A 27,275-nucleotide genomic window follows, 5' to 3' on the forward strand; every position below is an offset into this window, starting at 1 on the left:
TCACATCAAATCGGAGTATTATAGACTTTATCAACTCTAACAAGACTGGTTTGATCAACCAGCGGACTCCAGGGGAGCACGCAGCCGCTGCACGGCCCCTGCAGCCGGGTCACAGGGATCTGTGGTGTCCGTGCAGGTCCACGATCACAGAGTCGCATCCATCGCTGACAACATGTCCTCAGTGATGCAGCCTCTCCGCTTGCTACACAGATGAATCGGTGAATGGTTTGCATTGCAGTCAATGGATCTATATATGCGAATCGATTCGCTATCGGTGCTTCCTCCTCATTATCGACAGATTCAAAGCCTCCTTGTCTGCATCATTCTGCGATGACAGGTTTTGGCACCTTCATGTGCAGCCAGTCATTATTGCTCCCTCCTGTTGTTTCTCTGTGGGTTGTGACTTGTCTCTTGGAACAGTGCCTCCTCCTCTGTTAGGGCCCCGTGTCCAATTAGCTGATTCAGACACTGTTGTTTTAATGACTCATTGTTTTGCAGAGGTCGTGCTCAGAGTACAATTTCACATGTTATCTATTATTATTCCTACACCAGGACTGTGTAGAGTACGAAACTGGCATCAATACTGTCCTACTCTAGCAGAAATTACAACTTCAACAATACATGCAGAGTTGAACCAACCTTCTCTGACACTGTTAAAAGTTTATGGTAGTATTTGAGAAACACATGGTGAATTGCATTACACTGTCTGGTGCAGTCCTTTTGTATTTTGGCCAATTATAAGTGGCTCTTTTGTAGAACTATGGCTGCATGAGTATGACTTTACAAAGGCAAACCACACACACACACACACACACACACACACACACACACACACACACACACACACACACACACTTTAACCAGATCAATATCTTCCTTTGCTTTATCAGTGTCCCCTGAAGGCCTCAGTGGAACTTGACGTGTAGCATTGATTTTCAGTATTGGCATTGGTGTTGACAAGTGGTTGATAACCCGCTTTAGGCACGTCTGTGTGTGTTTTTAATTACCCCATCACTTCACTTGGATACACTATCATACTGTGACTTTTAAACTTTTCAACTTGCAGATAAAACAAACTGCTCTTGGCTTCTGTAAACTAGCTATTTCAGCACTTAGCGCCGATTTACTTTTCTGTCACCAGCAAGCCTATAAGATCAAATATAATGTTTGCACTGTTGTCTAGATACCATTTATGCTCTTTTCCTACATGTTCTGTTTTGTTTTTTGTGCCTGGTTTCCAGGTTACTTAATGAGTAATGCTTTTATAGTAGTGCAACATGTGAGGTCCCTGCACATGTTGAAGCCTCAAGTTAAAGGAAAATACTGTTTTGTAGAAGGCAAAGCACAGTGGAGCCATGCGGCTGTGTTGTTATCCCGTCTCTTATTAGATGAGGTAAACACAGTGAACGTGGAACTGTAACAATCTCCTCTGTTTTTTTGCTCTTCTTTCATACTGGTTTGGTCACGTTTTCCACTCCTCTCTCACCAACGTTTGTGAATGACGAGACAAGAGTTTGCCTGGGCCAAGCCAGGCTGTATGTGCTTGGCCCACTCTGCTGTGTTTTGGTGCATGCCACTCACCAGATGCTGCGGTCTGTAATTTGTGTCATGTTTTGGTGGGAAGCGTGGGTGTTGTTCACCTCACTTTGCATCTGTGATTTACAAGGGGATTCTGAGTTCAGTTTCGTGCTCTAGAAGACGGCTGGATTCGGTATAAGATAAGATATTCAGATCTTTATTTGTCCTGTTGCAACAGTACAAGTACGCAGCAAAGTGCCAAAAGTAGGAAAGATGTTAGATAAATAATTGCACTTGATTGCAGCAGATGGATCCCAAATGTACAGTGTTAGTAGTGTTCATTGTAGAGTCTGACTGGGTGGCTCAGTCTGTCACTGAAGCTGCTCCAGGGTAGACAGGGTGTCCTGCAGGGGGTGAGACTCATGGTCCAGCATAGATGATAGTTTACCCAGGACTCTTCTCTCCCCCACCTCCCTTACTGAGTCCAGAGGACAGAGGAGGACTTTTTGATTACCATGTCCAGCTTCTTCCTCTCCCACTCCCTGGTGTTGCTGCTCCAGCAGACCACACCGACTTTCAAGGCCAGTCGAGAAAAACTGGAATGTGGTGAATGATCGAGACAGAGAGAAATGGGAGTATGGAGGGGTGTCTGTGTCTGAGTTAAGGGGATTTTAAAGCAACAACAAATAGAAGATTTCACATGTTTACATTTTTCTGAGGGGTATTTTTTCTCTGGACTGATTCCATTCATGAGGATGACACAGAGTGAAAGCTGCCTTAGTCCTTCCTCAATAGGGGAAGTCAGGGTGGGCTGCTATCATAGACTTTCCTCAAATAGTGAAAAAGAAAAGACACACTAAGCCTGAAAATACCTTATATTATTTCAAGAGTAAAAAGGCCAAAGCACCAAATACAAGACTTCAACTTGAGGCCTTATAACGACTTTTTAAGCGACGTGGGAATGTGCAGGCTACGTATTGTAAGAGATGTATTATCTTGGTCCCACAGCTCCATTGAGGTTTCATCTTTAGGCTTGAATGCTAGTTTTGTATCTGCTGATTTTGGTGGTAATGAAATGGACAGCATCGACACACACGCACTGACCTTTCTCTCAACTTCAGGGTGTGTAGTACATCTTTCCAGGCACATCTAAACACATCATTTACTACTACATTAAACAAGAATAAATAACTTGCACTAGTATACTACACTGTCATTTCTTTTGAGTAGATTGATATGAAGGTCATATGAATCCTAAAAGCATGCAGATTTCCACTGCTCTCAGTGTTTTTGAACTTGTCCTGACGTTCTCTCTAAGACTACTGAGCTGAATGTGGCGCTTTGCGTGTTTGTGGCACAGCACAAGGCTGTCATCGGCTGAATAAGGTGTGTGTGTGTATGTGTATTAAAACATTTCTGTCTATTCTCCAGCAATAAAAGCAGTATGCTTCCTCCAGAGCACTTAATTTCCAATTTACTTGGTGATGAATAAGTAAAATGTGGTGGGTGGACAAAAGATTTACCCTCCATCTATCCTCCTTTATTCAAGAAGAGAAACTGGAGAAGGGCAACTCGAAATAATATGCAAGGATGAAAATTAACAATTGAAGAGCGTGTAAAAAGTTATGATATAAAGGGGTGAAAGGATATAGAGCAACATCGAAGCAAAGCCCAGATGCCGTATTTGTATGCAGCTTCTCCTGCTGTATATTTAATGAAGGTCTTTTATTTTTTAACACAGAATTCCTCCCCTGCATGCAACTGCTTGTGTTTTGTCTGTCAGTGAAAAAGGCATTTCTTTCTTCTTGTTTTTTCTGATAAATCCACCCCTGACAAACATGGGAACACTGAGTTTCTTACTCTGCAGAGAAACCTACCTCCTTGCTAGTGTTCGACCCTTCAGGGGGTGCATTCACTTGGTCCCTGTCTGCCAAGCATTATGCAATCACTAATGGACTCCACAGAAGGCAGGAGGCAGAGACTGCTGGACCACTGAAAGCACAGCAGCAGCTACCACCATCCTTTTTCACTGAATCCATCTGTGTCCACGCATGAACTCTTGTTTTGTCACCACACAAGCGCACACACGGAAGATAAACACACATTTGCACACATGGTCTCCTGCGCCTCCTTCGTTGTTTATTGCTATCTCTATGTATAAAGCCCCCCTCTGCTTGCCAGATATCTCTTCCAGCATGGTCAAGATACTGTCTGTCATTGCCACAGTGTCTCAGATCAGGCTGAGAGCGGTGGCATTATATTTCCTCTCAGACAGCTGGGAGAAACGAGGGAACAGTAATGCATATTTGTTTTCCCACACTAAATGCACCCCCTTTTCTTCTTCCTCGTCTTCTAAGATCTGCTTGCATTGAATTTGCTAACATCTGCAGGACGTATGTGTTGAGAGAACAAACTGCCGCCCCCCCACTTCACTCTCTTGTTGACGAGTTGGAAGAAGCTCTTACATTGGCAGCGATTTATGCATAAAGACTCACAGTCAGGCTCTGATTATGCACGTGTTTGTTTATCCGTTCCTCTTTATGCCCCTGTTGTTGTGTGTGTGTGTGCATGAGTTTATGCCACATGTTTGAAATACACTGTCATTGCAGCTACTGACGCATAGGGAAAACACATTAGGGTGATGCAGCTACAGTATCAGCAGCAACAGCAGCACTGGTTTATGTTGGGCCACAGCCACCTTCACTCGAAGACTTATCAAAGGCTGCTACAGGAGACAAAAAAACCTTTTGCATGTGGCAATCTGGATGACAATATTTAGACACAGTCGACCTGGAACATTACTCTTGCTCTTTCTTCCTCTGTTCTCACCTCTTTCTTCCCTTTTTTCTTCTATTTAATTAGCTTAGCAAATGGAAACTTCCTTGGCAGGGCTGTGGTGAAGGGGATTGTGGTTGTGACAAAGAGAAATGGGGAAAACCCTGTGTCGGTACATCTGTTTTCTTCCTTTCTTTCTCTCTTTTTTTTTTTTTTTCATTACTGCCTGCTGCTTTCAACTTTGAGTAAGTAGGAGGAAACGAAGAGTGAGATGAAGGAAAAAGACTGGATGAAGAGTGTGAACCCTGGCTCCCTTTTGGCGTTCTGGTTTTCCCATGCTTGGCAGGATGCTTTGCTGTGTGAGGTGTGAAAAGTGTGTATCTTAGCAGGGGGTGAAATGACAAAGACAGACCTATGAAGTAAACAGAGTATGACAAGGAGTATGAGGAGAGACTACTGGGGCGGACTGTGTGTAAGAACATAAGGAATGTGTTTTATACTTTTAAGAGTCCAATTACAATAAGAAATACTTTGTGCTTTTACATTTTTCGTGCATTTTATAAAGATGATCTAATCATTTTGAGTAAATGTAGCATGCTGTTATCAAACTACTTTTGTTTTTGCTTTCTGGATATTGTTACAGTACAATCTACATACTAAAATGAGAATAATATTTACATGTGTCACCTTTATTCATTAAGACATGCGGTGCAAATGATCAAGAGGAGTAAATATATTTAGCAAATAGTGGTTATAGAATGGATATGAGATCTGTAAAACTTATTTAATACTCCAGTCAATTGGGTTCTTGCTTTTTTTTTATCAAAGTCATATCATAAAAGTCAGACTCAGATTGGATAAAGATGTTCCTACCTTTCTGACATTGGAATTCAGTTCTGTAAATTTTCAAAACTCACAGAGATTTCATCTTTCTTTTCACATTATAGTTTTTGTCACTCTTCATAGAAAAATGTAACTTTGCAAATGTCTGTAGAAAAGATATTCTGAAATTGTGTGACAATTTCCCAATCTCAGTGAACAGCACATCCAATGATGGAGGCAAAAATGTTTTATCCAAGAGCAAAGAACCAAGTGAAAGCTCAGTATTTTACTGACTACAAGCTATAGAAATGCTATGTCAGGCAATTTAGTGTTCAGAGAAGACAAAGTGCGTAGCAATCATCATGAGAATTGTAGTTGTATGGCATCATGTCAGATTCTGTGACTCTGAAATTCTGACAATTTCATCTATTATTGCAACCAAGACACACAGTATATCTCCTGTTTGAAGCTGTATTTTTATTATCATTAGCATAAAGTGTGGTCAGACCAGGGTTTGTGGGTCTGCCTGTTAAAGGGTGAAGTGAAACTGTCACAAACAGCTGGTTGACTGTTCTGCTGAATAAGACATCATAAGTCATCTGAGGTTCATTTCTTCCCATCTGCATGCCGTCCAGACGATGGCAGGTATTTCAAGCCATGACGTCAGCCACTTTTTCCGTCTAACTCCCATGATTGCTGTGGAAAACAGCACGGCACATTTAACACATCTGTGCTCACTCGTATTTACGAGCACACTCGTCCCTGTAAGGCGCCAAATTGATATCTGCAGTGGCGTTCCACCACGCAGAAAAAATGCACTTGTAATGTCTGGCGTTTCCATTATTTCCTGCATCTTGAGCCAAAACAGCGCTGAAGGAACTAAAGCATGTAAATCATGATTTTTATGCAGGGTGTATCACCAAACGCAAATTATACTCTACGCAGTCACTTAATTTAGAGCTGTTTTCGTGAGAAAACTCAGAGATTCCAGAGGGTATTTGTGAAAGCTGAGCTAGAGAGGGGAATTCATTAGTGAACTCCCTACATAGCAGATAACACTTTTCGCTCTAAATGCAGGCTGGTGTGTAAACTCATTTTGGTGAAACACAGTGCCTTTAAAGGACCCAATTTATGTTTTCATGAATATTCATTACTGAGATCTGAAACAAAAACAGGAAGTTGATGTGTTTCCTTTCCTTTCTCCGTATGGGTAGCCTTAGTAGACTCTTGAGTATTTCCTGCATTTAATAATTTCCTTCAGCACATAACCTGTAATTTTAAAAGTAAGTAATTTTTTCCATGCACAGAAACATTTGCATTTCTCTCCAACAGTTCATTTTCTCACAAAAATAAACATTTGAATCTTCAGTAGTGTTTTCATACCCTAGGTTTTAATCTCCATTTAATTTCAAAGGCGGTGATTACTGACTTTGCTGAGGTTTGCTTCATTTCCTTGTTTTGATTTGGAGGAGCCATGATGTCAAGACCCCAGATCTGAATCCAGATGTTCCTGTGTGCTGTTGTGGGAGATATCCGATGTTCAATGTCTAAACCATGACCACAGCCTCAGACCAGTCCAGACAGTGACTCACACAGTAATACTGAATGAGCTAACAGTGGTGGAAAATGGGGCAAATATACTGTAGGGACACTGCTGGGCTCATACCAAGTTTTAAGCTAAATTAAGTGAAACAAAACAGTCTCTTTTCTTTTCCTTTTCAATTTGATTTACAGCAAAAAAAATTAAAATAAATGAATAAAAAAGTATGAACATAACTCCTCCATAAACATTAAGCCTTAATGTTGTTTCTACTCCTTTACTCAGTTCTGGTGCGGGGGACTTTCTCATTTACATATTTAAACTGTAAAGTTCAGAACCATCTTGTTTGGCTTCGCCTGCTTTGTTCGACAATGTCACTAGTGTTCACTACAGTGTCAGAGAGCAACAACTTGGACAAGACTGGAGTTTGTGCACATATGAGCTCACTGATTGTTGTGGACACGATGCGCTGCGAGCTTGCACCTGCTGTTGTGTTTCTACATGCTCATTAGTGCTGCGGCTTATAGAAAGCAGTTAAAATCCTATTTCTCAAAGCCAAAAGTGATGTGTCCAATCCTGATGTTGATACCATCAAATGCAATTTTGTGAAAAAGAGACAAAATGATCAATTAATGATAAACTTTCCATTAAAGTCTTCTTTAAGAAAACGAGTGTACTTGTACTGATCAACCACAATGTTATGCATAACTCCAGCAGATACTCATCGTGAAATTACATTTTGATATTTTCAGATACCAAGTTTGGCGTTCACATTTAACTATGCCCAAGTGTTATCATGACACACAGTCTCTCTGCCACGGTTGTTAACATGATCACAGGCACTAATGTGGCTATCCTACCAGGCGAGTTAATCTTTACTAATGCATTCTGTAACCAGCCATCTGTGTTCTCAACACTGACTGTAAAACCTTTCAGCAGAGCGCTGCATTGCATTCAGCACCCCAGCAGTTAGTCCTCCATTACGCCAAGGGATTGGGTTTATTATTCAGCTGAGAGAGGCTTTAGACCAGAGAAACCATGTCAGATGGAATCCATTTTCATTTTAAATGCAAATACCGCTGACACGCTTATTGCTGGAGTTCTCCTTTCGGGTCGACCACACAGACCTCTTGATGGGTGGAAAATTTCAGACAGAGATCTCTAAACAAACAGTGGCTGCCAGTCACACTGTGTCATGTCCGCAGTTAGGTACACGGTTAACCCTCTGACCTCTTGACTGGAAATCTATTTTTGTTTTGTTTTGTTTTGTTTTGTTTTGTTTTTATTGTGTTTAGGTTTCAGGCTTTTCTGAATTTCCTGAAATCCAATACTTCCACTAATTCTAATACTGCCACACCTTTTAAGTTTAATATTAAAATATCAACTTAAAGCCTGAACATGCTAAATACCAGCTATTCCGTTGTCCTCAGTCACGTTCTGCGTCACTCTTTTTGGGTTTCTGTCTCTTTGTCTTTCATCCTTCCTCTTGAACTTTCTCTGTCTTAGTTTACCCCCACCCCCCAGAAATAAGCCCTTTTAACAGTGTCATCAGCCAAGGTCACCGCTTCACTTATAATCCGTATCGTTTCCATGCTATAGTTAAACAGGTTTTCATGGTATAATGTAGGCAGGCAGGCAGAGTGCAAAGGGTGATTACTTCCATGATGATAATTTGTTTAATCAAGTGATTGGACAGCTCAGTGGAATGGCTGCATCGCTGCTCCCCTTCGACCCAGCAGGATATTCTTTCTGCCCGGGCAGCCTCTTGACTTCCTAACACGGTCTCTACAGGGTTTTTGGATTCATCACTAAGAACTGTGTATATTAAGAGGAAGTGGGATCTTCAGAAGGTTTAACTTCCATTGGCTCATAATACTTTGGTTAACTTAAGTGAGTGTCTCCTGTTACTGGTATGTATCTATGGTACTGTAGACAAGTAAGCAATTAAGTATTTCAGCAATGATTCTTCATTTTCTCAATATGATAATGAGTTTTTGACCACTAATAATGCTATAGAGTGATGTTTTATGAGCGTGTAACAAGGACAATATCGTTAGAGTAGCTCATAATAAAATTTGTTTTCCAGCTTTTTTGTGAGGAAGGAAATTGAAAATGTTTGTTAAATGTGGCGGTACAAGAGAGCTTTTCCATTTCAACAAAATAAATTTGTGTTTTTATCAGCTGATGTGAAGTTTCTGTTGAATCTTACCGAAGATAAAGGTGATCCTCGCTGATTTTACACTTTAAAATAAATTTCAGTGAGTGTTGGAAAATCTCGCCTTGGACTTACAGTAGAAAGCCTGTGTTAGAGAAAGAGACATGAGTGCTCACCAGACATGAAAAGTCTGCCAAACAATGCCTTTGAGTTGCATTATGAAAATTGTACAGTGTGCATCTAATGAACTCCACTGACCTTGACATGTGTTTGGCAGAAACACATTTGCTGCGTCAACACACAGCTCTGAAGAGTCTATTGAAGATGCCTTTTTGAAGATGATTGTTTGCTCTTACTGCCTCTGCTTTAGTTTAGTGTGGTAGCATAGCACTCTGTTATGTGTGACTTTATGACCACAAGAGCCTTTATGACAGGTTTTCTTAGACCTGCAGTGCAAAAGCTGCAAGAAACTTCTGGTGCCTGGTGGGTTTTTGATAGATGGTCCTCTTTAGTGTGGGATGTACCACTGCAAGCTCTCTCAGCATATCTCTCTGTTTTTACTTAAGAGATTAGTCTAAACTTTTTGCATTCACATGCTCGTATTGTGTCGGAACCTTTTAGAAAAGCAATACTGCAGACTTCAAAAACCACACATACTTGCAGTGTTACAGCACAGGGAAAGAAAAGGGAAAGGCCGTGTAGTGAGCAAGGGAGCAGAGGTTTGGCAGACGCATTAAAAACCATTTTTAGCTGCAGGAGTTTTGTTAGTGATCTCTGTCCTGCATCCAAAGGAGAGATAGCATAAAAAATAGTCTCTTCTGTGAAAGATCAGCCTCTTGCTAATTGTGTGTTCTCTCAGTTAAAAGTGCATTTTCTGTCTTGATAAATTGGCATGCTTTCAAAGTCCCAGCTTATTCTTCCACACAGTCATTAAAGATTGAAAATGTAGCCTAGCTGTGGCAGAAGCACTGGACCTATTTTAGTTGCCAGAATTCAATTATTTACATGGGATGGAACATGAATAAGAATTTCACTCCATTATTTCCAAATATAAGCCAGATGCCACAACACTTTAAAAAACAGACACATAATATCCCCATGAAAGCCAGACAAGACTGTTTGGTTGCAACATTAGGTATGCACCCCTCATTCTTACATGTGGAAAAGTGTGGTCTTGCTTTAATTCAACAGAATTTAAAACGTGGCACTCAACAGTCTTTCCAGTTAAGGGCTTATCAAAGCTAAAGTGCAACATGTAATACACCCTGGAGGATGTCGTCCAGGATGACGTGAGTTGTTTACTCATATTTCTGAGCTTACTGTGTCATTTGGTTGATAAGAGAAGAATGCATCTCGCATCGAGCAGCTGGTGTTTTTCCCCCCTCTTTGTTGTAGAGCAGTTTGTTACGATGAGAACAGGAACTGAGTGGAGGATGGAGCCGTAGTGTTAGAGTCAAACATCACTCACATATGCAGAGAGACACACGGATGTACATCACAGTGGCCTCGTCTTCGCGGAATTGGTTTTTGACCCCTAAGACAGACAAAAATTAAAAAACAAAATCTTTATTTCACACTGCCGAAACATTAGCTCTCTCTATTTAACAAAATGAAGTGCTAGCGTTTTGCCTAAATCTCTCTAGAGCATATGGAGCAATCTTTAACTGGTCAGAAGTGGAGTTGCTGTTGTAAAATATGTTCATTTGAAATTTAAAAATTAAAAGCATCAACTGAGCAATTATTTGATTTATCTGCTAATTATTTTCTATCTAGCTAATTATTGTTCAGTCTTGAAATTGTTGAAAAAAAAAAGTTTTGGTGACAATTTAGCATATTTTTGCCAATTCATTGGCAATTATCTCTGTATCTCAACTTATCAATTAATCAACCAAACATTTCTTCTGTACTTGAAGGCTGTGCCTGCACTGATGTTGACAGCATTAAGACAGCATTAAGAGACAGTGTCCTGGCATTTGCACTACACTGCTCAAAGATCTAAAGTACTCACGAGCCTCAGCAGGCTAATCTTCAGCATGTGCTAATTAGACCTCAAGTGACTCTCAAACACTATTAATCCATACAGGATACAGTGGGACAGTGGCAAAGTGGACTTGTGTTTCTTGTTTCCTACTTCGTGCCTGAAGCATGAAGTTCTTCAAAGCACGATAGAGCTGTCGTAGATTATATTGCTTAAGCAAATCCCGTCATGCTTTAGAGTTTATAGATGCACATTATTAGTGTAATAGTCAGTATTTAGCTCATAAGTTCTTTGTTGGTGGGCCAACAGTACATCAAACAAAGTGCTGGAATAAAACCCGTACCTCAGTTAAAATGCTAAGAAAACATTACAGTACCATTGAAGAACTCTTTTGTCAGTGTTTGGATATATTTTAGCCTAGGCATTAAAAAAAACCTGTGTGGTTGTGGGCCCTACGCTGAGTCTGGCATACAGCTCAGCTCCTGCACCCATAATTAGACAGTGTCATTAATGTGCAATTACATGAGTCATGCTTAGCCCACATTTGGTCTAGTTACTGTTCATACTGGAGGCAAACGAAAGACAACTTTGCTATGATTTCCATCTTGTCCATCTTTGGTGAGACATGTCCTGCCATAGAAACTCCTTCTCTTCTCTTCTCTTCTCTTCTCTTCTCTTCTCTTCTCTTCTCTTCTCTTCTCTTCTCTTCTCTTCTCTTCTCTTCTCTTAATTTTTAACACCTCAGACAATTGTAAAAAAGAACAGGTGTAGAGATAATAAGTCACTTCAAAGTGAACTGAGTGAACTTTTGACTTTTAATAGTAGCTATAAATAACATTTTTGTGATGATGTGCCACTAACTCACTCGTCAGCATTTGACACCACATTCTTCTCCTGGTTTGAATAAAGAGAGATAACAGTGTCTTTGAACTGGCATTTTTTTTAAAGGCTTAACATCTAAGCATGAAGCTAATAAAGACCTGCACATCTACATCTGCAGCACTCATCTGACATTATCATGTGACATGGTGGCCTGATGGACTGGATTAGAGCCAAAAGATAAAACCCACTTCAAACATAACAGTATACTGATGGCATGAATTCTCAGTGGATCATTAAAGCAATAATACACACATTGCTTTGGCTTTGTTGTGGTGGAGTTATGAACCAGTTGATCTATGACCTGCTGCACACTTATGTAACACTGTATGCAACAGTATGTTACTTTTTGGTTATAGGATAGGCTATAATTGTATTTATAATGAAATCATTTTCAGATTGTAGTTTTGTGGTTACTAATCCTAAAAAAAAAAGCTATTTAAGATTATGTATGCATCATTCTGCACGGTTAATTTGAACAGTGTGTGTTTTTGAATACAAACACATGGTGACCCAGACTCACAGGCTAGCCGACTATTAATAACACCCTGTGCATACTGTACTGTAGGTGATGGCACTTCAGACTCGCACAGGGAACTGCTAACTCTCACTCCGTCACCCCATATCTGCTGTTTCTCAGTCTCTGAAAAGTTTACACCTCAGTTTTATTATTTTGTGGACATGAGCTGTGATGTACGAGATTTTTATATCAACAAGCATGAAGCTTTCAGCAGTGAGTGAGGACAAAAAAGCCGGCAGACATAGGAGAACTAGCAAAAATTAATAAGAACAAACATGACGGCTAAATCATCTGAACAGATGACCTTAACATAATACAGTCACATAATACTGCTTAACTGTAAAACTCCTGGTTAGACAAAATGTAATGTTTATCATACATTAAAAGGCAAATAGATATGATCCATTTTAAGATTTTAATTAAGCCTAGTTGCAGCAGCATGGCAAAAATTCAACATGTCTAACTTACGGACGTTCCTCAAATCTGACTACAGGTTGACTGAGGGAATGATTCAGTGAGAGTCATCTCAATAATAAACCCACGCACAAACACCAGTACACATACAAACATGGTCACTGCTCATCAGGATTAGCCCCAGATAATGGGATCAGAGATCACCACCTGCCGCCTTCTAATCTTTAGAATGCCTCTGTTTCTTCTGTTTATCCATTCCTTAAATTGTTAGTGTCCCCTTCGTCTCTCTCTGACAGTGATGATGTGTGTGGCTACTATCATTAACCTTTCTTTACCACCTTTGTTTCCTTCCTGTCTTTAATGGCTAACACACTATCCCCCACTAGAAGTGATAACCTAAACCTGCAACAAGAGTTTATCCTAGACTATTACCTTTTTTATTTTTAGTTTTTGCAATTTTCCCAATCCTCCCCTTTCTTCTTGTCTTATGCTTCTCTGCTACATCACTCCCATCATCCCATCGCGGGTTGCTATTAACACACCGTTGTTCTGTGGCCCTGCTGACTCCCCTGAGTCTAAATCCTCTTAAGGAAAAGGCTTGGATGGGAATTCAATCGCTGCACCACACGGATTGAACCAGATCAGCCGACAAAGCAGCGAAATCGTTCTCCTCCCTCTTCCCCCACGCTTGCATGCCTCTGCCCCATCTGCCCCTCTCTCCTCTTTTGCTTTCATTTCAGGTGATAAAGGCCTATTTGTCAGAGCTGGCAGCAGGGAGAGACTGGCATCCTGGATGGAGAAATGTGGTACATCATCACTTTTTTCTGCATAGCTTATAAGTGCAAAACTGGCCATACGTATTAGGAGGGATGTGGCATATTTAATTTTGTAACTACTGTCAGCCCGAACTAGTGTCAGTATGTTGTCAGCTGGACCTTTAGAGGATGATGTACAGCAGAAGCAAGTTGTACCGAATGTGCCCGACTTAGCAGCAACCACATATTCTCCTAAAAGTAAAAAAAAAAAAGCACTGCAGCTGTTTTAATAACTAAACATATGTGCTGATGCAATCTCCAGCCTTTGACTGGGTCAATTAGGCCAGGCACCAGCCTAGTTGACCCAGAGAGCACTGGCTGAAGTATACAAGAGAACTGTATATGAAGCCAGATCAAGATGGCAGATTAACCTCAGTCTTAAACTTGTGTGTGTGTTGTGTTGTGGTGAGCATGGCATGTCTGCAATGTATGATAACGTATTATGCTGTTCAACCCAGAATTTGTCCTCCTCCTTCTTCTTAGATCTACTCTTTATATCTTTTTATAATTTATTTGGTAAGGAGGACACGGGGAAAACTTTGACCCCTACAGTCCTCGAGAGAGCTTTCATGTTGTAGTGTTAATGATCTGGCAATGGAGAGCTCAGGGATTTTCTTTTCTTTTTCTGGCAGCAGATTGATCTGAAACACATTCCAAGGTAGGAACACCAAAATTAGGGGGAAAAAAGCTGGACTATAGTGAATTTGAAACTGGTTATGTAGTACAATATACACAAGCACAGGCATTTGTCTCCAGTGTGTGTACATCCAGTGTGTGAGCACAAGATGCAAACACATGCTAAACACACAATCACACACATCGCGCCCTGGGGATTTTTATAACGCCAACAAAAAACACAAGCTTTTAAAAGACAGAGTTGATGGAACCCATGCCCTTCCCTTGACAATGTGTCGGAGAAACCCAGACTGTATGAGGTGTGAAAGACGTGTGTTCTGACACAGACCACTAGAGGATTGTGCAGCAGCCACTAACAGCAGAAACCACTGACAGTCTTTCTTTCAGCAGGTATCTTCGGTATTGAATTGAATACAATTAGTCAGTTTCCTGACAATTGACTAATTGGCCTTTCTGTTGAATGTTGAAAGAATTGTTTGTCTTCTGTTTGGCATTTGATAGAGCACGACCCCGCACCTTGATTGTTTTAAGACAAGATGATTAGCTTAGCTCTAAGTCTGGAGCACATGAGCAGTAATTAATGACACTGACCCCCACTTGAGCCACTAAGCACTGTGCATTCCATTGTTTCAAAGATTTAGGGCACTCAGCAGTCCTCCTAATAGCAGACCAAGGGCAGAATGCCCATAAGTACCACGTCGTTATTTCTTCCATCAGATTGAACCCAGCAGTACAAAGTTGTCTGGTGTGTGCCATTCAGCGTGTAATTTACATGAGCAGGATTTGCTAATACTTGAACTGTTTGTTTCTAGAACAAAGAGTGTTAGTACAGAGCATGCAAAGGCATCATGGAACAAATGCACACACATACACAAAGCCTAATTATAGTGATGGGGTTCAAACAAAACACATTCCAGCAGTGTGTGAGTGTGTGTGCATGTGTGTTCATTGTTGACAAAGTGCAGTCAATGCTGATGGTGGGGCTCTGACTGACCCCGTATACCTCCCTACCTTACTACTACTGTAATCTGTTTCTCTATAGAAGCAGCAGCACCTGTGTTTGCGCAGGAATGGTTGATATTTCAGGCCTGCTGTGGCTTGAAAGACGGCATTCATCCCTTTCCACAGCCCAGGCTTACGCACCAACTACCTGATGGAGGAAATGTGTGTGTTTGTGTGTGAACATGGAGGAGACGAGGTCATGTGCATACTATGCGAAGGCAGACCAGTGTGCAGGTCAAAGCAAGGTAATTTGTGTTCATGAACATGTGTTGATATGTAAATATGTCCGAGCATGCGTTTGTTCGTGCAAGGCACTGTACTGAAAGTGTGTGTTTGCCTGTGACACAGGTGTGTGTATGCACAGCAGGGATTTATATAACAAACAGCATGATGGAGCTCAGCTGGGAGCCCAGTAAAACTTTGAAGCCTTTACTTTTGTGGAATAATGGTGGCTATATTTATTCAGGAAGACATTTTATAATGCAAAGAATGCATAACGCTATTAATCTGCCATTGCACGTGATATCATTATTATAAAGCAGGCAAAACACTAATTAATAACACTGAACTTGAAATGTTAGCATACAGGAGCCTGCATTACAAGCTTTTTATTTCCAACTGCTGACTAGAAACGACAGTTCTAAATCATCCAGTGCTTTAGTCGACTTGTTGGAAAAATAGTACAAATAACAAAAAACAAAGTGCATTGAATGTGAAATTAAGACGGTTGTTACAGAAGAGGTTGAGGCCAGGTGCATTAACTTGTTTGGTATAGTTCTACTGTGACCATTAAAGGCTCGTTTTGGCAGCATGTTACAGTTGCAGTAGTTATTTCTGTCAGCTCAGTGAGTGCTGAATGTTTCTAGAAATAAAGAGGAAGTCAAAATCAAATGGCTGAAGTGCATAAATGTACACCAGTGTAGCACAGGGTGCTAGTGGTATAGACAGAAAACCAGACAAGCTTCTGTAATTGGAGACTTCCTCATCAGCAGGAGACACAGATCTTGCAATTACTAAAGCCACTGCATTTTTTTTTTTTTTTTTAGTTACACACCATCATTGGCTTATCAGCATTTTAACACAGTGCTTCTAAAATGGAATCACTGTACATGTCTGTGACTAATAATATCTTAACTCTTTAAGTTACTAGTTGTGTCTTATCAGCACAGAGGAAAATATGAAACTATCATTATTGATGGATTTATTTATTTTTTCACACATAATTATTGTGGATAACATTTTAATATTACAAATTTTTTTGACAGTCTATTTAGCAGCTTCAACAAATAGTTGGAGAAAGTTTTCCATCCGTCCTCTTCCTGTCCTCATAGCAGGCTGATCCAAGGACATAAGATAAAGAGAGACCTGTTTTCTCTCCTACACTCCATTACAGATGGTCTTGGCACCCTCTGTAAGTATCCCAGCTTCTAAACCAAAAGATTCTGTCTCTCGACAGCAGCTGAACACAGCAGAGCTTCACTTCTAAACCACACGCTAACCAACCGAACCCCGTATGCCTGCATCAAGAGAGCAGGGTGCCTGTTGGTGCAGACAGGTAGATAACAATCACATATCCATTTAAATCAAGGTGGATGTAAAGACACGCATTCCTGCCCACTGAGCTAAGTAATGCATAAGAGAGCTGAAAGATAAGACCTAAATGACGGGGAATGTTATAGAAGCTCTACTTTCTCTACTGTGCTCTGCAGCTCCTGGGAGAATAACTGCTAACTTAACAGCATAACGCTTCATTTCCTGCTCTTCCATAGACGAAAGTCTTGGGCCTCATGCAGTTTGCACCTGTGGGCTAAAAGTTAAGTAAGTATTAATATGATGCTGGTGAAGGGATAAAATTATTTGGGGGCCAAGAGAGAACTTACAATGCTGCACTGAGAGAGTGGACCAGATGTATGATTAGTTTTGTGTTATATTATTAAGTAAATGGAGGAGGGTCACTGAGACCTTGTTGTGGGCAGTGCAGGACAGATTTAGGTGGGGTATGAAAGAAACAGAGGAGCTCTTTAGTCAAGCTAAAGGTTGTCATGGGAGACAAAGGTGTCTATTAATTAAAGGAGGAAACTGATGAAATCTAAGAAACGTCTGTGCCTCTGTGTCAGCTGAATCAGCCTTTACCTTCAACTGCTTTTCCTCGCAACTCGGTTTGTGAACTGCTTTGTGAGACATAACATAGGTTCCTTTGTCCTTTGAAAGTCCTGGGATATTCAAAACAACAGTAATGAAAATCATTTTGTTATTAAGATATAGTTAAAGCAACAGTATGCAACTTAGAGGGAAGCACAAGACTTGAAATCAATCTATTCTGCTCTACCCGGCCCTCCTTCTCCCTGTTCCACCAATAAACTCGACCATGCTCTGCACAGCTTTTTATGGATAACGCATGTGAAGGAAGACTTTCCAAATAACTTTTAATGATCATATTTGAGATAAAAACAGGAACTTGAGGTTTTATTAATTCATGTAAGGTGGTCAATCTTAGGCCAATTAGGGTTCTGACCTAAAGCATAGGGCTGAACCGGAATAATCAGCTCATGTTCCACAAGCGCTCTCTGTCACTTCTCATACAGTTGCTCACATCTGGGCAAACATAGCTTGACTCCATTTTAAGTCACAATGAGTGGTCTGAACCTCTGATATGTGGTATTCATGATATGAGTTGTGCTAGCACATGCAGTTAAATGGAGAAAGTCCCGATTGTTCCCATGTTCCGCATCAGTGCTTTTGGGTTATTGGAGTATTTGAGTTACAGAATATGAAGCCCTTTTTTATATAACGCACTTAAATCTGTCTCACTCTGTTACTGCATTCGCTCTTCTCTACATTTACTCAGCTCAAGCATTTCTCTTAAGCTTCATATTTCTCTTCTGTCTGGAGGGAGGAAAGTTGCCGTGCTGCAGCAAATTTTACTGTTTCCCCCCTTCTTCAGCACCAGAGATGACTGGAGGGTGAAGCCCATTTCCCAGTGTCTAGAGTTTCACAGCTGACAAAGAATCTAGCTTTCCCGTGTGTATCAGAAGCCAGTGGACAGTCGAGCAGAGAGGCGCAGTCGAGGAAGGAGAACAGGGCAGGACTGAGCGCAGATTCACTATAGGCTGGGGAGTCTGCAGAGGTTCTTGTGCAGAAAGAAAGCCAGTTACAGTCCATGAGGCTGGATGTCACAGCACTGAGCTATTCTCTAAATGGTGCCATGCTGAAGCCACATGAGCTCCACATTGTTCCCCTCATTGGAGTTCTGGCATCGCTAAGGGAGAAATTTCACAGTGAGAGGGTTTACATTAAGTTTACATTATTTGCAGTCAGGGTCTAGAGAGGCACTTGACAGAATCCGATGGCTTTTAATTAGTGTGGTTAAATATTTAGTGGTGTGAGATGGAGTAAATTAGCTGCAACATTTTGAAGCTCGTGGGAGAATACACATTCTTTACAGAAAGACAAAGCTGCAGATGGGAATATTAAACCAATTTTTACAGTATGTATACAGTTAGCCTCTCAACACAACCAAATCAACAGGGTGAGAGTGAGGTGGATGCTATTGTTTCCTATTGCCCATCAGTGGTCTGTCACCATGTGTCTGTTTTTCTTGGAAACCATGAAATTGGCTTTCTTCCTGTTGGGAAGTAATACTGCAAGGAAGGAAATGATATCCAGTCCATGTTGTGTCTTTCTGGCTGGTGGGAAGGAAAAGCAATGGTGTGTTAAAGGCAGGACAATATAATAGGAAGGGATACAATTCTACACCCACGTGCTGTTTACATGGTATGAGTTAGAGTAATATACAACCAGAGATTACTCCATTAGCACTCAGTTGTGTTTTTTAGAAAGTGTTATCCTCACATGTGGATTTAGTTTGAGTCGTCAAATTGGATCTTGACTAGCAGCTTTTATGAAGGACTGAAAAAAAAAAAACACAAAAATACAACCGTATTAGTTTCACAAGATAGTATGGAATATTTGCTAGTTAGTAGTATTCTGTCATAAGGTGACTGCCTGACTTAATGTTTTTTTTTTGTTTGTTTTTTTTGTTTTTTTTTAGTATGATCATCCAGAAACAGCCACTAGTCTTAGTTCACTCAGATATCATCTGTGCAGTGAAGAAGTAGCTGATCTGTCATGTATTTCATCAGTTTTGGGGTGTTTGCTCAGCAGTTTCAGTCCATGACGTCCACTGTGCAGACTCACTTGCAGAAAGGTCTTTCTGCATTTGATTGTCCTGCAGTCTTTGACCACAGACTTAATCTTTATGAGGACATAAAATTGTGCTAACACATCCATAAAAGGCTGGTCTCATCCTTTTAATAACGGTGTGCAATGAAGTGGCACAGGACTTAAAGGGTAACTCATTTATTCACACCCGTGTGAAAATATTGTTTAGCATCACGTCCAATACAAAGCAAAACATTTCTATTATCTCTGAGGTATAAAGAGATCACATTTTAACATTTTAACTAAAGGAAGTTAACCTGTTGCTGACTCTTCACTGAAAACGGCTTTAAACTAAGTAAGATTCATCATTTGATCACTATGTGTTAGTTGAAAGGGTCAATTTATTTGATCTATTCAAAATACAAAAGCTATTTCTAGACTTAAAAGTGTCCCACCTACAGTTTTAGGTAGACAATACGCTGCACACGGTGCACTATGGTGCACATACCCCTGGAAGTCTGAGCTGGAAACCCCTTCTGCTCCTGCCAAGCCCCTTATGGAGAGGCTTGAGCCCTGTGGAATGTGGCGTATGCCTTTCTATGTCAGGCGGCCGTTTGTTTTGGAATAGGAGACGATATTAATCTGAGCCGAAAGCACCCACATGCTCAGCTTGTGCTCAGATTGTTGAGGGGCGCCTTTCACCTACAGAGGCAACGTGATCTAATCCTTTAGGAGTGGGGAGAAAATGAAAGAGAGGGGATGAATGAATTGTGCTTAGGACTGTGCACTGTTTAGTCCGAGAAATGCATTCGTACATATTTCTGAGTTGCCAAGTTGTCATAAATCTGTATAACTTTGTCATTTTTGTTGAGTTCATGAGAGACGTTTTATTTGTTTATTCCAATCATTAAACTTTTTACATGCATCAGATTTAAAAGACTGCAAGCAATTCAAATGATGATAGGTAGGATTTGAACATCTCGGATCTTCTGTACATTTGGAAAGACATTACTTGAACTTCCTTCACTAAAAGGAGTTGGCATCTAGACGAGCAGATACTGTAAACATCAACTCCAGACTCGGGCTCTCTCTTTATCTTAGTCGGATATTTCCTCAGTCTGTCTTTCCCCCACCTACACACACATACACTAAGTGACTGCTACCCACCACAACTCAGCTGGAGTTGCTCCAGACCTTAAGGGGCTCAGAGAGAGTTTTGATTTGTGTTGACTTCCTGCAGGAACTCCCCCTCTCCTCAGCCCGCGGCTCAAAGACTATCAATTAGTTCCTTATTATGATCCCCGGGAGGGCAATAAAAGTTAGAGTGGGTTCAAAGAGCAGAAAGAGCAGACATGCACACATGTGCACACTCACACACTAACCTTTGTGGCATGTTAAGAGTTACAGGACATCCTCTCGTGCAGTCTGTACTGTAGGTGGCTGCTACTGCCTGCTCATCCTCTTTACATTTTCCAAACAATGCTCACCACCCACGTACTGTACATGACTCACACAGACCTTTTTTTTGCTGCCTGTCTCTCCAGCAGCTTGTTCAGTCATCAGCAGGTGTTGGTGGTGCAAATTGAATGTTTGGATGTCACCAGCTCCTCCTGTCCTGTTTTATTTTTTCTCTCTCTTTTTTTCTGACTCTAATAACATCATCGCCAGCCCAGCTGTTATTCATACTTTTTCCAGGAAGGCAGCAGCTGTCTGCTCAGTTAATGGCTGAAGCTGCATATCTTGATTCTTCCCAACTCTTCTTCCCTAAATTTGTTGACACTAAATGTTTACAGTGCACAGAATTAAACACACTTCATTAAACGTCCGTTTAACGCTTTTGTAACTCAATGCAATCTCTCATTAAACCTTTCTCTCATCTTGCTTTTGACATTATCTCCACAACAGCACTTTCAGAAATTCAAATAACAAAAATATCACAATAACACAAAAAACAGGCACTTCTAACCTCTTAAGGATATATTTGTTGGAGACTGTTAAAAATTAAAATTATCTGATAAATATTCATACTCCTATAACAAATATCACTTTTATCTAAACATATGAAGTGAGACAAACAACACGCTGGTGAGAACTGTTTTTCTTCCAAGACGGGATTTGACTTCCTTATTTATTGACTAGGATTTTCAACCTTTTCTTGCTGCTGGAACATTAACCACAAGTTCTGGTTTCTCTTCAGCTCTCTCTATTTTTTTTTTTCTCTCCTCATCTATAATTTGGTTCACTCGATTCCTTCTACCTGTCCCTCAAGGTAAAAAAGGAGGACATTTCCATGCTCCTATCAGCATGCATTTTCCCTCTTTGCTGCTGTTGTCGTGTGCTCTGTCTGTTGTGCAGTGATAAAGTCTGAATCATGAAGGAGCCTGTGGGAAGAAGAACAGTGTGGGCTTGTGGAGGGAGTCGGGTTTGTCGGCAGCGGAGTGAAACAGGGCAGAGCACAGTTGCTGTCTGCCTGGCTGTGAGGCTGTATTGACCTTCTATATGGATCTGTGGCAGGCCAAGTAGAACAGATAAAGTGAAAGCCAGCAGGCCAATCTGCCACCTTTACTTTGTTAATTAGGGATTAACACACACACACATACACACTCTCTCACTCGCTCTCTCAGTCTCTATCTCTCGCACAAACTTCCCCCTTTACATATTGAGTTTTCACATATATTTCACAGATATTTGGTTGCTTAGTTGATAATAACTGACTTAATTTATGGGTCAGAACAAAGCATGCAGTCCACTCCGCATAGTAATGCTGTCAACAATATGCATATGAAGAACCTTGATATTGTGACTTGTATTAGTCTTGCACAGAGAGCCTCTAGGATGCTGTGATTGGTGAGTCGTTTTATTTGAGTGAGGTGCTGGTAAGTTGGATTTCTTTTTAACCTGTGGACAAAGCCAAACTGTCACCTCCTGCTTTTGAACTTCATGCTAAACTAAGCTGAGTTAATATTTAATGGACTGACACAAAAGTGGTATCAATCTGCTCATCTAAAATCCAGGATTGGATTTGGAGGAGTTCACTTGATTATAAAACCAACTAGAGGAACAGGGGCAAAGAAACACTTGAACACTGTGGTATTCTTATTAAATATAGAAAGGGGACAGTTGTGGAGCACAATGCTTTAGGACCAGTGGCTGCACTTAGAAAGCACAGAGGGATGTTGTTTCTTTCTGTTATGGTTCGTTCTAAGCTACTTGCAGTTCTGAGGTAGACTTAAGGAAATGGTTAAGAACCAGAGAGAGCATCAGACTCAGGAGGAGGATCTGAGACGCTGCCAGCCCCTGTGCACTTGTTTTGCACTTCTTCTTTTTCTCTCTGAAGTATGATGTGCATCAGTGTATTCGTCTCACGCTTTTGAGATGTGAGAGCTGCTGTGTGTGTGTGTGTGTGTGTGTGTGTGTGTGTGTGTGTGTGTGTGTGTGTGTGCTGGCACATACTGTATGTGTGTCCCATGGGTGCTTTCATGGACACGCAGATATTCAAGTGTATGTGTCTGGATTCCTTTGAGGAACACCATTTCCTCTGGCCAGACTTGGAGTTGAGCTAATATTTACTGTGTTAGAAACGAAGACGATGTGTCAACAGTAGAAAGTCGGGAGCCCTGGGTTAGTTGAGAATGACTATTTTCCTCCATATGTATCTTTCATTCCCTCCATCCATCTTTTCTAGAAAGAACTCTCAGACATACTGTAAGCACATGTACCCAGTGCCTTTCAAGCCCTGCCTGCCATGGACATGGTGATTTTGAAAGGCTTTTAGTAAAGCAACCTCCAGGCTGCAGGATTGTCTGCAACAGTGAGCTATTTTCCGTCCCTCTCTTTTCTCGTCCTCTCCCCTTGTTTGTCCACCCCCTCTCTCTCTCTTTTATCTTATACTCCCTCCTTCTCTGTCATCTGTGTTTTGTCAAATCTTGGTTGGTAGCTTTTCATGTCCTATTTGGGCAGAGTGACAGGAAGAGTTGGTGTAGAGGCTGCTCTCCTATTGGCTTATTAGTTCATTAGCAGGCAGAGATGCCAGTTACGGCAACTCCTCTCACAACTAATACAGGGCATACATCGCTAGCTACTTGCTCATTATGGCAGCTCGCTCTCCTCCTTGCTCACTTTCACTCGGGCCATGTCGGTCCCACTTCCTTTCATTGTCTTGGTCAGACTGCAGACAGTTTGTTAATGTGTCCAAATTGGCCTGTTTCTGTGTGTGTGCAAACTCACGTCCTTATGTGTCACTGTGCTTGAGAAGCTGCACCAAATACCACTAGCAGTTTTTCATCGTAATGATTAAAAGAGGGAGACAGTTCCAACAAGGACATTGAGAAGGCGACCGGAGTTAAAATAATCTGTAACTCGCTCTCTCTCTTTTTAATGGATTGCTTTTCTCTCTTCTTTGATTATTATTGTATGTTTTAATTGTTGACGCTGTTACTGTACAAGTACCAGTGGCCTCGTTAAAGTAAATTCATGCTGTGTGAGATCAGGCACATGGTCAGCACGTTCTTATTTTTCAGGTACCGGAGAAGACTGGTTTTCACATACTACTACTAACAACAAGCACAGTAAAGTCATTCTTTATGTGTTTGGATGTGTGGTGTAGAGGGAACATGGGGTGTGTTTTTTCTGTGTTACATGTGGAATCCTTGCCCTTTGTTCTGAGTTGTTTTTGTGCGTCTTTGTCAATGTATACTGCTCGCTGACCGTAACTCAAGAGCACCAACCCACCTCCCTCTGCTACGGTGCTTCAAGGCGTCTTTTCTGAAGCAGGGCATATATTTTTTTTAGTTCACTTCAAGGTGTACGACTTGAGTTCAAAGAATGAATTCAAGGAGAAGTGGTGGAAAGTTAAGCCACGAGGTTAACTGGATGTACCGAGTGTTTCTTTGATGCACTGAATTTGCCGAAAACTATTTGCATTTGAAACCAGTTGTGATGGGGAATCATTGTGAGATTCTCCTACTCCTTTGTGCAGTTAAAAGTGTAAAATGTGAACGATATAGCTGCATCTAGTGGTGAGATTGCAGATTGCAACGTTCTGAGCACAATTCACACCCCACACCCCCATTAACAAGCGCAAGGGAGCCTAAGGCATGCATGAGGTGTCATGTCATCTTCTATGGCCTTATCAACTAGTAAGATGTCGAGCGATGATTTTACTATAGTTAGCTATATGTTTAGAAACTGGATTTGGTTAACCTAGCTACTGTGTTCAACAATAGGTCAATGTAAGGTATCAAATATTGTAACTCCAGTGTCACCAAATTCAGGGAAAACAAGATTCCCTTTCTAGAGTTGGTGTTTAGTTTCGTTCTGGGCTACTGTCGAAACATGACGCTGCAAAATGGCAGCCCCATAAAAGAGGTTCTGCTTCCCATGTAGATATAAAAGCCTCATTCTACCTCGAAAGGCGGGGTACACCCTGGACAGGTCGCCAGTCTACCACAGATCTTGCATATAGAGACACAACCATTCACACACACACATTCACACCTATAGTCAATGTAGAGTCATCGTTTAGCCTAATGACTTGTGTGGGAGGAAGCCAGAGTACCTGGAGAAAACCCACACAGGCTCAGCGAGAATATGCAAACTCCACACAGAAAGGCACCTGGACCCAAACCCAACATTCACTACCAAAAACATGAGTTGTTAAGTTAGATATTCTCAACAGGATCTATTGTAACTCTTCCAGCCCTGTATCTATTCTGCAAATGGCACCGCAGGGTTTTTAAATAATTGCTCTTTAGACTACAGCAGCCATGTCAAAGTGAACCTTAGAAAACTAGGACTTCTGCAAGGCTGCATCTGTCAGCCTGTCAGCTGGTCTGTGGTGTTCACTGTGCTTTACTTTTCAGTGGATTAATCTCTGGTTTCTGCTCAAAGTGTAATAAGGCCTGAAAGCAAAGACTACCTGTAAATGTCACTGGATTGATAAAGAGAGCAAAGTCTATCAGGTCTGCTGTGTCTGTGTGATAGAGAAAGTCAGCTTTTTAGGTTTACATTGCATGTGCTCAAAGACACACAGTGTTGCTAGTATGTGTGTGTTCCTGTGTGACGGCTAAGTCAGCGAACTTTATCAAGGTCAAAGAGACCATTTCCACCTCTCAGATCTGCACCGATTTAGTGCTGCAGTGTGGCTCGTACAGTTGAACCTCTAATCCAAATGCTTTGTTCAGACTGTTGAAACATGAAGATTACAGAGGAGTCAGCAGACTTGAGTGCCTCTAAGTCTGGAATAAACTGGGCCTCTAAACACTTGTGTAATGCAGTGCTGATCTGAAAGGTAACCTGATTTCCGCCTGGGTTAATAAAGCTCTTTGACAAACTCCTGTTTGACTTTACAGTCCTGATTTATTAAACTGTTAAATTTTGAGATGTGCAGATGATTTGTTTTTGACACAAAACATTCACATGCACCTAATTATTAATTTAATAATTAAATAAATAATAACTAGATTAATGTGTAATTAAACTGAGCATTAGTTTCTGCACTATTGTATCTTAAGGGACTTTCTGCCTAACAAAGGAAAAACTAAAATTCTAATTAGCTGCCTGCTTGTGCGTCACTATGCATATCATTCATCCATTTATTAATTTAACAAGTCAGGTTTCCATTATAATTATAATGTCTTTGGAATCTGTGTTTAAAAGGCTCAAGGGGAGGTAAAGTTTCTTTGTTAATGCTTTTTCTTTTTTACACATTTCTGTGTGTCAATGTGGTGTCATGTTATATGCTCAATCGTTCCTTCTGTGCGTGTGTGTGTATGTGTAATCAGTGAATCAATGAATGTGTGCATACATTTGGTCCTTTGCACCCTCAAGTCTAGTCATGCATGCATGTGTGTGTGGCTTCTATCTCATTAGTGTCCTTTGTGACCATTTGATCTGTGACCTGCCTCAGATTGGTCCATTGTGCTCATATCGCCAATGCATAAAGACCTGTGGACCACATGGACGTGGTGAATTGGTTTGCCAGGCTGTTGTCGTGGAGGGGGGTTGTGTTCGGAGGAGAAGAAGGCAAGAAAGGTTAAGATAAAGTTGCTTTGAACAAATTCTCTCTTTGATCAGGCGGCTCAGCAGTGAAAGGTCTTTCTTCCAGAAGTCAGAGCCTGTTTAGAGAGGGTAGATGGAGATATGTATTGTTCTGTTTCATCTCGCCTGTGTCTTTTCTTTTTTTTTTTTTTCACACTGGTGTTAGCTGTGTGCACTCCCTACCTCTTTGTTATGGAGAGTGCATGGACTTTCTTTCATGACTCTGCAAAGGCACACATATTCACACACTACTTAAAAGCATCACTGAACACACACACACACACACACACACAAACACACGCATTAGAGTGCGGAGTGTAATTGGAAATGCTGTGAAGCGGCAGGGTTATAACTGAAGAAAGAAGACACTCTGGTCTCTGTTATTGCTAAAATTATTTTTTTGATTGATCAATTAATTGAACAGAAAAATAATCTTCAACAACTTGGATAATCAGTTCATCACTGAAGTCACTTACCAAATAAGAATGACAAAAGAATGACCTGTGGATTCTACTCTGGGCTCTGGGAAATTGTGAGAGTTTTTTCACTAGGAAGTCAATTATTTTTCTTTATCTTTCATTTTTAGTGGAGCCAGTGGGGGAATTGCAGCCATGGGAAAAAGCAGAATATATACAGCACATAAAACATGATTAAAATATTTAAGAAAAAACACAATTTAACACTAAAAATGACATTTAGTTGTAGCCCTACTGTACTTGCTTTTTATTAGCTAACACACTGCAAACTTAATCTTTGCAGTAAACAAACAAACAAAAAGATATTTCCTGTCAGGCCAATTGATTTTTAGCCTCCAAACAAGCTTCATTCAGCTCCAGGTTTATCAGCACAACAACCTATAAGGAGACCTTCAGCTATAGCAACCAGTACAATGGGTGCGACACATTGAGACAAGAGGATGATATATTGTGGGGGTCTCTCTTGAGTGTAGAAGAGACAGTACAGATGACCACAGATTGTTGAATAGATGTTACCATGGCTGCATTGCAGCTATTCCAGTCACA

General features: G+C 40.9%; 1 protein-coding gene across 1 annotated transcript in view; it reads left to right on the forward strand.

Moving 5' to 3' along the window:
* LOC113154992 (syndecan-2-B-like) overlaps positions 1-27,275 on the forward strand; it is a 35,810-nt gene that overhangs the window by 742 nt on the left and 7,793 nt on the right. The window lies entirely within an intron of this gene.

This window comes from Anabas testudineus, chromosome 11 (genome assembly GCF_900324465.2).
Source record: "Anabas testudineus chromosome 11, fAnaTes1.2, whole genome shotgun sequence".
Taxonomy (NCBI): Eukaryota; Metazoa; Chordata; class Actinopteri; order Anabantiformes; family Anabantidae; genus Anabas; species Anabas testudineus.